The sequence below is a fragment of the Vombatus ursinus genome, unplaced genomic scaffold (assembly GCF_900497805.2).
Source record: "Vombatus ursinus unplaced genomic scaffold, bare-nosed wombat genome assembly UNPS02014924.1, whole genome shotgun sequence".
NCBI classification, from domain to species: domain Eukaryota; kingdom Metazoa; phylum Chordata; class Mammalia; order Diprotodontia; family Vombatidae; genus Vombatus; species Vombatus ursinus.
Genome location: NW_020954702.1, coordinates 4,226,259 through 4,244,290, shown reverse-complemented (window position 1 = coordinate 4,244,290; position 18,032 = coordinate 4,226,259). Strand labels below are relative to the sequence as shown.

Sequence of the window (18,032 nt, the reverse complement as noted above, 5' to 3'; positions counted from 1 at the left end):
CTTCTAGAAAATTAGAATTGACCAAAGAGAAGTTAGTGACTTTATGAGACAGCAAACATTAAAACAAAGTCAAAACACTGAAAAGATAGAAGAAAATGTAAGGTATTTCCTGTCAAAGCAACAGACTTGGAAAACAGGTCATAAGTATCATTGGACTATCTGAAAACTATAACACACAGAGAGGAGGTGGGGCAGAGAGAGAATAAACAACATATTTTAATAACATTGCCCAGATTTTTTAGAACCAGAGGGTAAAGTTCAAGTAGAGAGAATCCACTAGTCACCACTTGAAAGAAAATTCGAAATGAAGACTCCTAGGAATATCATAACCAAAATCTAGAGTTTCCAGGTCAAAGAAAAAATTCTTCCAAGCAGCCAGAAAGAAAGAATTTAAGTACTGATTTCAAGCACAATCAAAATCACATAAAATATAGCAGCTATTAGAATGTAAGAAAATTAGTCAATCCACAAGCATTTATTAAGGGAACTTAGTATATGTCAGGCACTGTGCTAAGTACTGGAGTAATGTGAACAAGTAATCATAAGAAACTAGACAAGAATGAACTGTTTACTTTTCAATATATGGAGATATATCCCCTGCAAGATCACCTCAGCTTTGGAATGCACAAGTTGTCAGTACTCTCTGCGTCTGGAACCCCTCCCTTCTTCTGATTGGAGAGTAGAGAGCAGAGAACTCCTCTAAGAATCTTCTAAGGAGGCCACCAAAGACAGCCATTCCTTTGTTTCCTATCCACTTCATTCCTATGGGCTTCTCCATCAACTTCCTTTTATGTGTTGTATTCCCTTATTAGATTGTAAGCTCCTTGATGGCAGGGACTATCTTTTGCCTTTGTGTAATCTTGTGTCACATCTATAAGATAGTTTTATTCGAGGGACTAGATTTTTAAGAATTTTGCAGTTACAAAATGGCTCATGCTCATCCCAGGTGGAGAGCAGAACTCTTTAATAAAGGGTTGAGGATTTAACTTCCAGCCCTATACTAAGAACTGCCCCTCTTATCTCTCATACTCTTGTGTTACAAAAGACACCAGGAGACTTAAAGACAAAATCAGTCATAGGTTTTTATAAAATTAATATTAAAATCTAGCAAATGTAGTATTCCACAAAAAGGTAAAAAACCCCCACCTATTAAGTGTAAGTAAGGCAGAGGTGAGATAGGAACTACACTTTTCTCCTGTCAGGTTTTCACTCAGCATTCCTTCTTCTGGAATGAGCATCAACAAAACCCTGCTTCAATCACACACCTCTCCCTTTATTCACACTGAAGTCACTTCTTAGAGTTCTGAAAAAGGTAATTATAGATGTACTGGTCACCAGCTTTTAGAGCTGTGCTGCTGTCATCTTCTACCTTTCCTTTTCTCATAATCCTTTCTGCTGTCACCATCCACTAAAATTCTGCCCTCAAAGTTTGAGAGCTATTCTCTCATTTTTCCCCTTTCTTCCCAAAATGGGAATAACTATAAATCTCAGAAGGTTTTGTGGCTAACACACCCCTTGCCATGGGCAGGTACATTTATATACTCAACACTTAGCACAGTGTAGTACTTAATAGGTACTTAATAAATACTTATCCATTAGTGAAAAACAAGTTGTATGCTTAAGAAAAGAGGCATTTGAAGCAGGTCTACAAAGACAATTATACATGAGGAGATTACTTGCTTTGTAGGTATTCTAGACAGCAGAAATACAAGAAAGGTAAACAAATAGAGCAAGGAAGTAAGGAACGAGTAACAACAACAAAATACCTGAGGAAAAAAAGATGTAAAAAGAGAAAGATACAATGGTTTTAAAAACAACAAAAACAACAACCAAAGAAGTATTCAGCTATTTCTTTCTAAAAGAGAAAAGGGTGAGAATGGAACTTAAATACAAGTGATGGTGGAGGAGCAGTCCTAAAACACTATGAACTAAACCTCACAACACTCCACCTATAGGTGAATGAGTATTTTTAAGGTGCTTACTTGAAGGTTGTGAGGAAAAATGAAAAGGAGTAGGAGACAGAGGAAAATGAATGGTATACCCTAATCAAGTCAATGGTAAACAATGAAAGGGAAATAACTCCTGTAGTCTCTCAGGAAGAAGAGGACCTAGAGGAGAAGGGGTGAAGGGGTAAAGAGAGGTATTAAAATGGGAGAAATCTCAATTCTGTGGTGGCAGGGGGTCCCATTGAAGAACACTATGATGAGAAAAGATAGTCTTTAATGTGTGATAGATACCTTACAAAGGATATAATCTTCAAGGATTGTGTTTAGATAGATCGCTACCTTTGAGAGGGTATTGTGCCTCCATGGACAACATCCTGCCTCAGGAAAAGGGGAATCAGAGCACCTGGGGACAGCTGATATCCACAAGGCATGGGTCCAGAGAAGAGATTTCTTGGTAAATGGAGAAAAAAATAATCACGGGGAGGTAGTACTAGAGTGATAAAAAGCAAAGACATTAACAAAATAAAAATCAAAGGCTTAATCAAAATTTACAATTAATCAGGTGCATCAAAAAATGCAAAAATTGCAATCATGCTGTCAGACAAAGCAAAAACAAAAATTGACAACATAGAGATAAGTAAGGAAATTACATTATGCTAAAAAAGTCACAAACAATCCAATATCAATATTAAACTTCCATCCTTCAAATATCATAGAATCTGAATTCATAAAGAGAAAATTAAGCAAATTATAAAAATACATAGTAATGGCATAATAATAAGAGACTTTAATGCCCCTCTCTCAGTTTTAGAAAAAAAAAGAGAGATAAATAAAGGAAACATAGAGAACATGTTGCTAGAGAAATTAGAGCTAAAAGACCTATGAAATCTTCTGAACAGAACTCCGGAGAAAGACATGCTTTTCTAAGCACCACATGAAACATTAATAAAAATTGACCACATATTAGGGCACAGAAATATTATAATAAATATAAAGCAGGCAGAAAAAGGAAAACTGTCTGTTACAGACTGTAATATAATAAAAATAGTCAGCAATTCAGAGAACACTAACAGAACCGCCCCACCCCACAGAGACTCAATGAAATTTTAAATAGTGTTCAAAAACAAATAGAAACAATGAACATTTATTTTAAAGAAAATGATAATGAGAAAACAACATACCAAAATTTATAGAATTAGCTAAAATTCAGAGGAAAAATTATATCCCTTCAAACATACACTAACAGAAAAAGAGACTACCAAAGAATTGAATATACATATAAAAATTAAACCCAAATAAGCCTAAAATAAATACAGAAGAAATTATACTTAAAATTAGAGAAGAAATGTATAAGCTGGAAGCAAAAAATGTATATAATTGATAAAAGCTCCCTTTTTTGAAAAGACTAGTAAAATTGATAAACCTTTTGCCAATCTGATTAAAATGAAAAGGGCAGAATATTAAATCAGCAAAATAGAAAATTAACATGGCAAAATCACAGCAGAATCTGAAGAAATACCATAGTTATATGCTAACAAAATTGAAAGTGTTAAGGAACTAGAGGAATACCTTCAAGATATAAAAATATCTAAATAGAGGATAAATAAGATATCTTAAATAATCCAATATCAGAAAAGTAAATAGAGCTAGTTGTAAAGGAACTACCAAAAGGGGAGAAAAACTACCTAGTTCTGATAAATTCTATCTAATTTTAAAGAAAAATTAATACCACTACTACACAAATTGTTTTTTAAAATTGAGATAAAATGCACTCTACTAGAATCCTTTAAAAGGTATAGTTTGAATACCTAAACCAATGAAGAATCAAGTAGGGAACTAAGATCAATATCAATTAATGAATATAATTCCAAAATTTTAAGTAAAATCCTTTCTAATAGACTACAAAAATTCATCCAAGAAATCACTCATTTTGGCCAAATTGGATTTATGTGATGGATTCAATGATAGTTTAATATTAGGGAAAAAAATTAACATAATAAAAAAAAACATTCAAAACCACGATAATAGATGCCTTTAAGAAAATATGACATTCTAAGAACCCTGTGAAGTATAGACATAGAGAAATCATTTAAAAAATTTTGTCAGAAATTACCTATCTAAAACCAAAAGCAAGCATCATATGTAATGAAGACACACTAAAAATTTCCCAATAAATACTGGTATACAGTGTAACCTCCCTTGGCAAGGGATTGGTTGACCACAAAACTCTCTGCGATTTGAAATTCTTCCCATTTGGGGGAAAAAGGAATCTAAGGTGAAATCAATCCTGAAAGGAGAGTGAGGCAGGGGTTTTCACACATTTGCTGCAGTGGGTCTGGTGAAACTTTAGAGAAGAAAGAAAAGAGAAAAAGGGAAAGATGGTGTTTCTGTGGCACAAGACTGAAGGAGAAATTGGTGCTGGGTCCATGTGCAAGTTCCCTTTTGTAAGATGTTCTCCATCTGAATGGACAAGGTGAGAGATGCATGTGACTGTGTTTTACCATAGGTGCTCACTTACCAGGAGAAAGACCTCAGAGAGAAACAAGACTGTGGAGAGAAGAAATGTGGGCAAGCCCTACCATGCTTGAACCTTACTTCCATTTATATTTTTCTTAAATTTATTCTGTTAAAGAATATATTTGCCATATTTTGTATTATTTGTTATTTTGTATTATTTCTTGACCTGTGGTCAAACCCTTCCTTATGTTTCCCTGTGTCCCTTTTTTCGAGAAGGTCCCTGTACCTTTCCTGGTACAGGGTCTGAGAACTCAACTCCCAGCCATCCCATTGTAAGAGTTTTGCTCTCTCACGGGGCATAAGCATGAAGCCATTTCATAACTACAATTCTAAGTGCAGAACCACTATGAATTCAGGCCGTATGTTATAAATCTACCTTATAGACATGAGTCCAGGTTACATGGTGAGAATCTTGACCTGGGATCATTATTTTTCTCTTGTTCACCCACCCCTTCTCCAATATTGCCCAAGAACTCATGATAACAATATTATTTGGATTTATTTCTCATTGTAGTTTCTCATGTGCTTCTGACCCCAGGTCCAGGTATCTCTATTCTGCACTGCTACCCTTGAATAACATGGATATTGATAGTACCCCAAATACCCTGATTTAGCAATTCTTTAATCTACTCAATTCTCAGGACCTAATCCTCCACTCTACATAAGATGGGTCATGCCCTTAACCTTGTCATCATTCACTAGTTTTCTTCTCTGGAGGGTCTGAAATTCCCTTATCTGATTATAATCTGCTATCATTCCATATATCCCTATGCCTAACCACTATTAAAACTATTTATTGCCCACACCATGACATCTGTTTTCTTCATTCCCCAAAGAATTCCTAGGCCACAGCCCTTGCTCTGGCTACATTTTTTCCCTTCTCAATCTTGATCCTTTAGCATAGCTTCATAAAGTGGGTGATACTGCCCCCTGGGAAGCGCTGGAACGATCCAAGGGGGCTGTAGTAGCCTCGAGTACAATTGGGGGACATTGAATAAAAGTAAGGGAGTGGTGGATGCGTAAGTAAAGAAGAGAAGAAAAATTTGAAAAACCATTTGTCCATGTTTCATTTTTTATATAAAAGTTTAAGTCATAGTGATTATATCATTTTCCAAACAAACACCCAAAATGCAAGTTATAACCGGTCAGTGGTCAAGTCCATTGACAGGTCTTAATAAGCAAGGGTTGGCAGGCAAACCTGTCTCACGTTGCTGGGAAGTCCAGCATGCATCAGCAGGCATATGTGCGTGTAATGATGTGTTACAATATGATACTAAACTGTTACATGATGCACTATTGCATCATCAAAAAACCTACAAATTTGCAATAAATTATTATATTTAAGATGCATCATTTAAAATTATATATTTTTGAAATGATGCAAATTTGAAATGACAAAAAATTTGTTAAAAGGTTAAAGGAAGTAGATTTCTGGGATCTTCTTTTGAACTTTCTCTGGTCTGCATGGGTTGGATCTTGGATGCTAAAGTCATGGACTTGGAGCAGCTAGGTGGCACAGTGGATAGGGCGCTGGCCCTGGATTCAGGAGGACCTGAGTTCAAATGTGGCCTCAGACACATAATGCTTATAAGTTGTGTGACCCTGGGGAAGTCACAACCTCATTGCCTAGCTAAAAATAAAATAAAATAAAATAAAGTCATGGATGTGAAGAACTTTGGCATGGTTACTTCCAAAATAATTGTCTTATCTGTCAGCACAAGAAAAATTAAGGAAAATGCTGCAGATTGGCACAATTTATTATCAAAATGGGAGACTCTCAACAATATGGGGTTTTCTGTTGCAAACAAAATAGGAAACATCAAGGTCAGTGCACTTACTGAAGACAAGGTAGAACTAGAATGCAACAGCATTGCTTCTAGATTTCACTCTCAAAAGGCACATCCAAAAAATAATGAGGAACTTGAGATGTTGTGCAAGGAACTTCATAACAGCTTGGAAAACTTGGCTTCGGTACTGGTGAAAATGGACAAGTTAACATCAACCACCAAAGGAATTTGTAACCTAGAAAATTACTATCATGGAAATGGAAATTATCAAACACTCTTTTCCATACATGGCCCACTACCTACTTCTGTGAAGTTTCCCATAAGCTTTCAGAAATGTACAAGAAGGAAATACTCCTCAGACGCACCATTGTTGAAGAGCTCGCCCTTGCTATGAACCAGGATTTCATTTTAAGCTACTTGTCTATGTGGTAGTACCAGCCTTATATTGAGAACAGCAGGCTTGATGTGGAAAGCATACTATTTGAAATGGCTCATCAAGAATTATAATTTTTCCAAAGCCATTTCATTTTCAAGCCCAAACTTCCAAAACCAGAATGAACCTTTTTTTCCAGGTCTTATGATATAGACCCATTGTTGCCCCATACCTTTTCTTCCAGGGTCACAGCTCTACTTCTTTTCTTGCTTGCAGAAGGAGTTGCTTCGATTACACCTTATGAATCTCTTTAACACCACTCTGGTAGTAACTTTTAAAGTTGATGCTAGTTATCCATTCAATACCTACTGTTATTTTTTTTTTAATTGCACTTAAGGTTTATTTTGACTATGAATTCTCTGATGATGAGAAAGGGAAGAATTGTGTGTGAAGTTTTCTCCACATTCATTACATTTATAACGTTTCTGTCCAGTGTGTCCATATTCTGATGTTGAGAGAATAAATCGTCACTGAAGGATTTTCCACAATCAATAAATTTATAGGGACTTTTGTCCTGTATGAGTTCTCTGATGCCTTGTAAGGGAAGAGCTGCTACTAAAAACTTTGCCACATCCACTATATTTATAGGGTTTCTCACCTGTATGAATTCTCTGATGTAGAACTAAAAATGCATTCTGCCTGAAGGCTTTGTCACATTCATTACACTTAAAGGGTTTCTCTCCAGTATGAATTCTCTGATGATGAGAAAGAGAAGAACTGTCACTAAAAGATTTTCCACAATTATTACATTTGTAAGGTTTTTCTCCAGTATGAATTCTGATGTTGAGTAAAAGATGAACTGTCACTGAAAGATTTTCTACAGTCACGGCTTTTATAGGGCTTCTCTCCTATATGAATCCTCTGATGCTTAGTAAGAGAAGAGCCATCACTAAAAGCTTTGCCACATCATAGGGTTTCTCACCAGTATGCATTCTCTGATGTAGAACCAGAAATGCATTCTGCCAGAAGGCTTTGCCATATTCATTACATTTAAAGGGTTTCTCTCCAGTATGGATTCTCTGATGGTGAGAAAGGGATGAACTGTGTCTGAAGGCTGCACCACAATCATTACATTTACAAGGTTTCTCTCCTATATGGATTCTCTGATGTTAGTAAGGGAAGAGCCATCACTGAAAGCTTTGCCACATTCATTGCGGGCATAAGGTTTCTCTCCACTATGAACTCTTTGATGTAGAGTAAGAGATGAATTTTTACTAAAAACTTTCCCACATTCATTGCACTTACAGCGTTTCTCTCCAATATAAACTTCCTGATGATGATTTACAAATTTACTTTGTCTGAATGCTTCCCCAAATTCATCATATTTGTATGATTTCTCTCCAGTAGTTATTTTATTGCATATAGCTGAGGGATAATGAAATTCTTTCTTGCAAACATTATGTTTACTAAGTTTCTTTCCTGAGAAGATTCTATTATTTTTACTTGCTGAATATTGTTTGAAAGTATTTCCATGTGCAACATATTTATGGGCGCTCTTTCCTGGAGAAATGTTTCTCTTTGTAACAATACTTGACTTAAGATGAAAACTTCTCTCAAATATATCACATTCATGGATTCTTATTTTATTAGACATGTTCTTTTGAGTTATTTGCTCCAAATTTCTTTCTTGACTCCCCTTATGCCTCTGGAACCTTCCATCGTGTTCCCAGGGTTGTCCCAAATTTGAGTCCCATAAGCCACAACCTGCAAGCCTTTCCTGGGATGATTCTTTCACTGAAGTACCTTGCCTTGCAACTGAGTTCTTGGTCTCAGGTCTAGTTTACCAATCCGGATGCGTGCTTCTTGGCACTTCTTCCTCTGCTATCCATGGTAACTCTCCTTGCTCCAACTGGGGAATCACTTCTGGCTTGGACACTGGAAGCCCTCTAAGCGGGTGTCAACTGTTCCCATTTCTTCCTGGTGAAGTCCACAGCCACTTCCCTGAATGTCACAGATTCCTGGGTCCTAGTTGTGAGGAGGCAAGGAGCCAATCCTTTATCTCCTTTGATCCCATTTTGGAAAAGGGCAGAATCCTGAGAAAGCAGAGCTCTTCAGACATTTGGGCTGAATGTTCCACTACTTCCTCAAAGTTTTCCCATCGGGGGACCTGATCTCCCTGGGCAAGTTGTTCAGGAATTGCTTTAGTACGTCAGCCACTGAAGACAGAGCTCCTGCACTCAATTCAGTGCTTCACTGGGCTCAACCAGAGAGGGGGCGGTGCTGAGTAATTTTTTAAAAAAGGGTGTGGTAGGCCAAAAAAGTCTGGGAACCTCTGCTTCAGTGAACCTGTTCAACTTTACACTATCCTCTATTTTTCAATGCCTTAAGCTGTTGTTCTACTGCTACTCATACCTCAACCTGGACGACTTCCACTATCATCCTCCTCCACTTCTGCTCATATGAGGAAGTCTAATAACTGTGATGACTATATCCATTACAAATTGAAGACCCAGACAGAAGAGTCTCTTCCCAGGACAGTTATATGGAGTTGTGATAGTGTCTACACCGCCCAATGTCCCCACGAGCTCCCTGCCACTTGAGAAGCTTGTATGCATTTCCAGCGTTCGCACCTACACCCCTGGCTCAGACGGACGCTCAGAGCCGCGTGACCCCATCTGGTCACAGAACTGGCCGGGCTCGGACTACAGCCCCGGCCACCTCGCATCTGGCGATCCGTCCCGGCCCAATACCTACTGTTAAAACCATCACCCTCCTTATTTGACAAAAACTGCTAGGAAAACTGATTATGTGTTTGGCAGAAAATGTTTAGATCAGCATTTATTTTCACAGTAAGTTCCAAATGGATTCTCAGCCTACTGTTTAAAAAAAAAATAACACCCACACAATGCGGTGAAATTAGGAGGATGAAAGGAGGTGCCTTTCATAATTATAAGTAGGGGAATTCTAAACCAAAGGATAGAGGTATAAAATCAAAATGCATGTGTACAAACAAACCAAAAGAAACTAGATTGGGAAAAAGAGTTTAATCAAATAACAGAATAAAATCTGCTATAGGAAAATGATACAAAAATATGAGATTAAGAACCATTTCCTAGCTAACTGTTCAAAAGATATGAACAAATGACCTTCAGAATTAAGAAATGCAATTAACAAACAAAATATTACAGGGAATCACTAAGGGAAATGAACATTTCACTTCACATTAAATTGGTAAACGTGAAAAAGAAAAAAAAAACCAACCACAAACCAGCAGTGCTATTTAAGATAGGAGCTTTTAATACATACTGGTGGTAGAACTTCAAAGTGGTCCAACCATTCCAAAAATGTGGAACTTTTCAGGAAAAGTCACTAAACTATTTGAACCCTTTGACCTAGCTGTCTGTCTACTACAAGGCATATAATGAAATGAGGTCAAAGAGGGATTGAGATGAGGAAGAGCCCCATGTTACTAATGGCACATTTTGTGGAAGAAACAAAAAATTTGAATTACTCAGAAAAACTAGGAAAGATTTGTATGAACTTATATAGAGTGAAGAAATCAAGATTCATGTTTCATGGAAAGAAAAATATTAAAAAAAATTGAAGTTAAGGAAAGTAACTAATATTAATCAGAAGACTGATGAAACATTTTTTTCTCTCAGCAGGTTGATGGGTTTTTTTTGGGTGTGGAGTAATGTGTCAACAGTGTGTCGGTTTCACTTGCTCAACTGTTTTTGTTACAAAGGGGAGTGGGGACAGAGATAAATCTATAAATATTGTTTTTTAAAAACAATAAATAAAAAAAAACAAAAAAAAGAAAGTAGATTTCCGGGGGGGTGCTGAATAATTTTTTTAAAAAGGGGGTGGTAGGCCAAATAAGTCTGGGAACCTCAGCTTTAGTGAACCTGTTCAACTTTACACTATCCACTACTTTTCAATGCCTTAAGCTCTTGTTCTACTGCTACTCATACCTCAAACTGGACTACTTCCACTATCATCCTTCTCCACTTCTGCTCATATGAGGAAGTCTGGTAACTGTGATGACTATATCCATTACAAATTTATGTTATTAAATCTTACCTGGGTCCTTCATACAGCAAGACATTTCTTTTGTCTTTTCCTAATTGATTCTCTATCCCATATACCACAATAGCTGTTTCAAACCTATTCTCTTCCCAAGCTGCCTGCAACACTACCTGCAACCCTTTCAGTTGAGGACCTTCTTTTGTATTTTACTGAGAAAATTGAGGTCATTTGCTACGAACTACCTTTGTTCCCTTCCTTCTTATCTTGACATAATAACCTACTATTTCCTCCTTTCCTCCAGTTTCTGATGAAGGTCTCTACCAAGACCAATACTTCTTTGATCCCATCCACTTGAATCATTTCCTGCAGATTGTCCCCACTATTATTCCCCTCTACTGTTCAATCTCTCTTTATTTACTGGATCCTTTCCATCTGCCTAATATCATACCCCTACCTCCCCATCCTTAAAAGCCCTCACTAGATTCTACTATTTCAACAAATTGCCGTTTTCTGTCTACACTAGCTTCCTCTACTTATCCCCCTCTAATTCTCTAAACCCCCTGCAATCTGGCTTTCAACCTCATCACTCAGTTGAAAGTTCTCAGTAAAATTATAAATGATCTCTTAAATACCTAACCCAATGGTCTCATCTTTCTTGACCTCTTTGTAGCTTTTAACACCGTTGACCCCTCTATTCTCTCTAGTTTTCATAATACTTACCTCTAATGATTCTTCTCCCATCTCTCCTATCTGTCTGACTGCCCTTTTTTAGCCTCCTTTGTGTGACAATGATATATGACATCATTCATGTCATATTCACTAACAATAGGTATGCTCCAAGGTTATATTCTAGCTCTTTTCTCTTTTCTCTCTATACTGTCTTGTCAGGGTATATGAGATGTTCAAGGAGGACTAGTGCTTCTGGTGTGAGGGCATGAGCCCTTTGCAGGGATGCTCACTCGCCTTTGGTGTCCACCTGGCACTCTACTCTCATCTGTGGCTCCAAGAAGCTATAGCATGTGCAGCGGCCACACCCTGGCAAACTATCTCAGCAGATGAGCTAAACCAGATTGAGGCAGGGAGTTAAAGATTGTCTACTCCAAGCATGTGAAGACTTCTCTCAGCAGGATGGGTGGATAAGAACAATTTGTTCCAATGGCCACGTAGGTGGCTGACACAGGCCCTGTGGAGTGCTTAGAGCTTGGTTAGACATTGAAGACACCAATGTTATCCACTGCATCCTGGACAATCATCAGTCATCCTGACTTTTGTCTTGCCAGTGGATTTCAAGGACTCTGGAAGAGAGAGTGAAGCTAACGACTTTGTGCAATTCTGCCTCACTTAAATCCAATTCACACGAGTCAAGACATCACCCTGTGATGTCATCAGTCCTCTTAATAAATAAAGGACAAACAACAACAACAGCATTCTCTTATCTCTCTATCACTCTATGCAGATGACTCATCTCTCTCTCTTTCTCCCTCCACATATATGTATATTTATACATACATATATTTTACATATATGTATTTATATGTATGTGTGTATATCTATGTATTCATGTAAAGCTCACTTCTGAGTTTTAGCCTCTCATTGCCTATTACCTTTAGTCTCTCATCACTGTATAACCATTTTGAACTAGATTCTTTCAGGCATCTCAAAAACAACATGTGCAAAATAAAGTTTATTATCATTTTCCCTAAACCCAGCCCCTTTCCAAATTACATTACTTTAAAGAGCACCATCACCACCCAGATATCCAGATTTAAAATGTTGAGGTTTTTCCTTAACTCCACACTTTCACTCCTATCAGTTATATCATTAGTTGGCAAATCTAATCATTTCTATCTCCACAGCATTTCTTGTATTTGTCCCACTTTTCCCCTCAAACAGATACCTCTCTAGTTCAGGCCCTCATTACCTCTAACTTGGACTATTGCAAGAGCCTTCTTTTGGTCTCCTCACCTCAAATCTCTTCCCACTCTAATCCGTTTTGCACATCTGCCAAATTGGTTTTCTTAAATAGCAGATCTGACCATTTCTCTCTCCTTCTCAAATGCCAGTCACTCTCTATTACCTTTAGAATTATATATAAACACCTATGTTTGATACTTAAAGCTCTTCACAACCTGGACCTTTCCCACCTTTCTCATCTTACACATTAGTTCCTTCTACACACTATGGTTTAGTTTAGTTATTCTGAACAGTTTGCTGTTGTTCCTAACATTCATCCCATCTTTGTGTCTTTGCTCTGCCTGCTCCTATGCATGGGATGCATCCTCTGTACATGTCCACCTTTTAGAATCCCTGGCTTCCTTCAAGAGTAAACTCAAGTGTCTGCATGAAGCCATTTCCTGATCCCTTCATATACTAGTGCACTCTCTCTGTCTCTCTTCTACCTTGAATTAATTTCGTATATATTATACATGCACAACAGTATCTTTGATTTAGAATCTTTTTTTTCTTTTTTTGGTTAGGCAATTGGGGTTAAGTGACTTGCCCAGAGTCACACAGCTAGTAAGTGTTATGTGTCTGAGACTGGATTTGAACTCAGGTCTTCCTGACTCCAGGGCCAGTGCTCTATCCACTGCGCTACCTAGCTGCCCCGATTTAGAATCTTTTTTGTAGTATCTTCCATGAAAGTGGCAGACACCATTAGCAAGCATATTTTTGTCTGTTTTATGCCTTATTCGATAGTAGTAGAAAAGTTGCTGAGCAAGATTATCTTTTGTTGTATTTTTCAAGGAATCAAGAATTATTTTTTAACATATGTCCTTATAGCACTTTTTTTAGAGAAGTAAATTGACATTTAATTCTACCAGATCATGTGTGGATATGTGTTTTAAATAGCCAAAAAAAAGGTATTGTGGTATTTTGCATTCTCAGAATTTTTTCAGAAAATTGTATGCCTATAAAGAAACAGTCTGGTTTAGAAATCATTTGTGAAAGTGTGTGCCTTTTAAAAAAATCCTTTAAGAATTATGTACCTAACAAAATTCTCATAAAAATTTTGTAGATATGGGAAAGTAGGCATGAGTTGGGATTTACTGATATTTTCTTGATCTTTTTTTTTGTTGAAGTTTTAGTAGTTTGTGATTTTTTTTTCTGGTGAGGTGGGGGCGGAGGGGTTAAGTCACTTGCCCAAGGTCACACAGCTAGTAAGTGTTAAGTGTCTGAGGCTGCATTGGAACTCAGGTCCTCCTGACTCCAAGGCCAGAGCTCTATTCACTGCGCCACCTAGCTGCCCCCAAGGCTGTTATTTTGTTTAACTGGTTGATTTCCTATTCCCCTTCAGAAATCTTAAGAATAATTTTCTCATCATTCTCAGAATTCTGTTCACTCCAGCATTTCTTCTGTATGCTTAATCTAGTCTCGTTTCTTTCCCCATGTTTTTGTGTTCTTTAATGACATTTCTACATCCTCAATTCTGCACACTAGGGATTACACTGTTAGCAGCTAGCTAAACATCTGTTGTCATTGGTTATCAGAATAGTTTTAGTGAAAATATCTATCTTGAGTACTGCAACATGAAATATTTAAGCCTATGAAATGATTCTTTGAGGACCTGTGAGCCATTCTTCAATTTAGCTACAATTTCCTTTTGTATTTTAGGTGATGGGCTTAGACATTAGAGGTCATAAATTTCCTCATATTTCGGATGAAGAAACTGCGGCCCAGAGAGGTTAAGGATCATTATTCCCAAGGAAGTTGTGATTGACAGAGTTGGATTCAGATCCTAGCCCACTAACTACAAATCTAGCATTTTTTCCACTGTACCATGCAATATCCCTTCTGGGTGGGAATGTCAAGAGTAATGTGATCCAAAACATCTCACCTTTAGGGTACTTATAGTTAACAGGAGATCCAAAAATGGTATGATTCTTAGTACTGTGTAATCTGTCCCTTTCCTTGCACTGTTATACCTACCATCAGTTCAGAGGAGGAAGTTGTTTGCACAGGACTGAAGGTCATTTTATAATTATTTATTTCATAGCTTACCATACCCAAAGAATGTAGCATTCACTAGGTAGCCAACCTACTGGTGATAAGCCTCACTAAACTGAAATATGCTGATCCTTAGAAAGCATGAATATTTGTATTTTGAGACTTTCCAAAATGGTAGAATCTAGTAGCAAGTGCATTCTATTCTCATAGTTTTTTTTTTTTTTAAAGAACTGGAAATAGAAATTTTGGAAAGCTTGTTCTACAACAAATGGGATAACATTCTTGATTTTTATTTGAATTCTAATGTTTTTTTGACTTCCAGCCATGATATGTATTATTCATTCCTTTCTTTAATCATTTCAACAAATGTCTCTCCTTCTACTCCTAACTTCATGTAATCAATTAAATTATCTGGACTCTTGGTGTGCTTTATATCACCGTGTGTATGTGTCTTGCCAGTTATGGAGGGTGAGCATATGGGGAACTTAAGCGCTAAATAAAACCTTTCCTACTAATCATTTCTGCGTTTACATAAACAGAAACAAATTATAATGAATTTGGAAACAGCTAGGTGGTGCAGTGGATAGAGTGCTGGGCCTGGAGTCAGTTCAAATTCAGCCTCAGACACTTACCAGCTGTGTGACTCTGGGCAAATCACTTAACCCTGTTTGCCTCAATTTCCTCATCTGTAAAATGAGCTGGAGAAGGAAATGCAAATAACTCCAGCTATCTTTGCCAAGAAAACCCAAATGGGGTTGTGAAGAGTAGCATACGACTGAAATGAGTGAACAACGGTATGTTTATGCAGTACTAGTGAAAGCAAAAAACAAACACATTTACAGCAGAAGATAGAAGCCTCATGTTATGTTTTTGAAATCATTTCAATATCCTGTGATTTTCCTTGACTTATTAGAAGTCATTAAATTCAAAGATGTTAGCTAATGTTGGCTTAGGCGTCTCCTTCCCACACATAGCTCCAGCTGTGGGCTCAGGCAAAGCCCAGATTCAATCTTGGGGGAAGCCTGACCTCAAAAAGGTGAATCAGGTTTGATTTTTTTTTTAATACTCTCTGCTCATTGCTCCCATTAGAGTTCTGAATAAATTCTATACAACCAGGCATGGTCCATGTCTGGATATCATTAAAAGGGATTAGTAGAGCCTCCTCTAGAGAGGTTATCACTTTACCAAGTAATAATGAAGGGACTCTTCCTTCTACCTGAGTATAAGATATTTATGTCTTCCATCACAAAAAATGCTTAAAGCAAAAGACTCATAAGTGTGCATTAACCAATATTTAAAACATGAAAAATAAGCTCACATATTTTACTTTACAAGGAAGTGATAGTAATTTTGCAGGCCTGTTCAACAGATATTTCACATTTACCTTGGATATATGTACTGCCCAAGCAGTATAGGGCCACATTTACTGACAAGAAAGGGCATAGTTTGGGTTTTCCTAGTCTTTTCAGTGACAGCATCCTCCTAACTGGGCAACCAGCACCTCATTTAGGAATTCTCAACTGCCTGAACTCACAAGGTTGCCAAAGTGCTGGAAATACATATTTCTCAATATTTCTATTTGGTTACCAAGGCTCAGTGAAAGAAATACAAAACAGAGGAGTAAGCTAGGGACTTGAGGTCTTGTCTCAGGGTCATCTAGCCAAGTACATATTTTCTTTGCCATGTATATCATTCAGGTGGGGGAGGGAAGAAGGAGAGAAAAATCTCTTATTGGAAGTCCAAGGGACAACTTTGTTCCATACCAGGCAGCAATCTAAGAGGGAGGTAGGGATTTTCTACAGTTCATTGCCCACTGAAGGGGCAACCCTTCTTGGATCAGTCACCAATCATCATTCACAGGGATATACAAAAACCAATCAGAAGCAGTTGGATGCATATGTCCTTTAACAAGGGTCTAAAGCATCTTCGTTGTAAGGGAAATGTCCCAGACCAACTGACTGGGGATTTCCTCTGATTACTCCTGATATATGTATTAACTGTGGTTTAGCAGTTCCTCTCCCTCTCTGGCCTCATAAAGACTAAATTAGATTCTAGAAGCCTGATCCTAGATGAGTCAAAGTGTCTGTCTGGAATATATTCTCACTATGGAAATTCCAGGGAAGTCTATTGAATAAAACTCAAGTTTGGTTCACATCTAGGTTTTCCTGTATTTGGCCAATGGTTTTTCCTATTCTTACATAGTTATTCAGTATGTTCCCCTCAATATGTTCTACCACAGAAAATTCATAGGATGTAAATTGCTTGGAGAAGCTTATAAGCAGAAATTTAAAGCACTCAACCTATTAGACTACTCATTAAATTTCTGCCAGAAAGTGACTCTTGGTGAGTCTGCTTAACATATAGTCACTGTTTACCTCGATCTGGCTGAGCAACACAAAGTAGTGCTATAGAGCATTAGCAAGGTCCAGAACTCCTGATCTCTCATGACATAGCTTTAGTCCTTTAGACAGACCAATACTCTGAGAAATATTCTTTTTCAAGCAGTGTTCTCTTAAGGAAATCTCTCTTTAGGAAGCTAAGATCTGGCTCTTGAACTCAAGATAACCCAGGAGATAACCCACCCCAAAGCTGGAAATGTTCATTCTTAGTCTGGATAGCCTCTGTATAAAAGAAACCGGGAAGCCTTTCTGGGCAAAGCAACCAACCTTTACTAAGAGAAACAAAGGGCTACAGTCTGCTCAGTATGGTCTGAGGCTCTGAGATACAAAATTCACAGTTAATTGTAGTTCTCTTGATTCATGTATGGTGCAAAAGTCCTCTAGAAGCTGATTCATGCGAGATTACATTTTGTAGTTCATTATGTCCTACCTTTATGACGTCCTAACTTCGTTCTTTCCATAATGTCTTAATTAGCCCGTTACAGGACTTTCTTAATTTATCATTTTAATGTAAAGATTAATACATAGGTATGATTATTATGGTCATACACTGAAGATACACCCTTTATAATGATTTAGTTACATTTTTAAGGTTATCTAGCACAGTAATTTCCCTGGGTCTACATCATAGTTTGGTTACACACAGGTTTTTTTACCCAGGACTATTTTCTTACTATCAATCACATAGTTATTTCTTATCCTAATGATTATAGCTGATAAAAGATTAGCAAGGCAATACAGAGTAAAGCACTCAAGGCATTGATTATTTATCTTTTTCCTTTCACTTCTGACTTATGCTTAGAGAAGGAAATAGTTGGAGGTTCAAAAACTACTCTCTTGAGTTCTCATCATGGAACTTCTCCTACAGGTTATCCTTCTCTCTTTTTTGGGGGGATTCTTTCCTAAACCCTTTTTGTATTCTTGTCTGAATGTCTAAGGGAGAGAAAACAAGAAAAAGGAAAAAGGAAAGGTGGCGAGTTAGTTTACAGCTATCTTCTGGAGACCCCAGAAGAATGGTGTCTTTTGGAAAGAATCTGTC

The 18,032-nt window shown here is 37.4% G+C and overlaps 2 pseudogenes; one reads left to right on the top strand and one right to left on the bottom strand.

Annotated features, from left to right (window-relative positions):
- Nucleotides 1-6,122: 6,122 nt before the first annotated feature.
- On the top strand, nucleotides 6,123-6,757 carry LOC114029229 (annotated as a pseudogene).
- A 258-nt stretch (nucleotides 6,758-7,015) lies between these two features.
- Nucleotides 7,016-9,348, bottom strand: LOC114029273 (annotated as a pseudogene).
- Nucleotides 9,349-18,032: the final 8,684 nt, after the last annotated feature.